Below are 211 nucleotides of genomic sequence, written 5' to 3' on the forward strand. Positions count from 1 at the left end.
GTAAAAAATTTTTTTGTTTTAAATTAAAAAATTAAAAAATTTTAAATGTTTTAAAATTATTATATTTTTTTTAAAAATTTTTTTTTAAAAATTATTTTTTTTTAAAATATTATATTTTTTTTTTAAAATATATTTTAAAAATTTTTTAATTTTTAAAATATTTTTTAAAAATTTTATATATTTATTATTTTTTAAAAAAAAATTTTTTTTT

Source organism: Penaeus monodon, chromosome 33 (assembly GCF_015228065.2).
Source record: "Penaeus monodon isolate SGIC_2016 chromosome 33, NSTDA_Pmon_1, whole genome shotgun sequence".
NCBI classification, from domain to species: Eukaryota; Metazoa; Arthropoda; class Malacostraca; order Decapoda; family Penaeidae; genus Penaeus; species Penaeus monodon.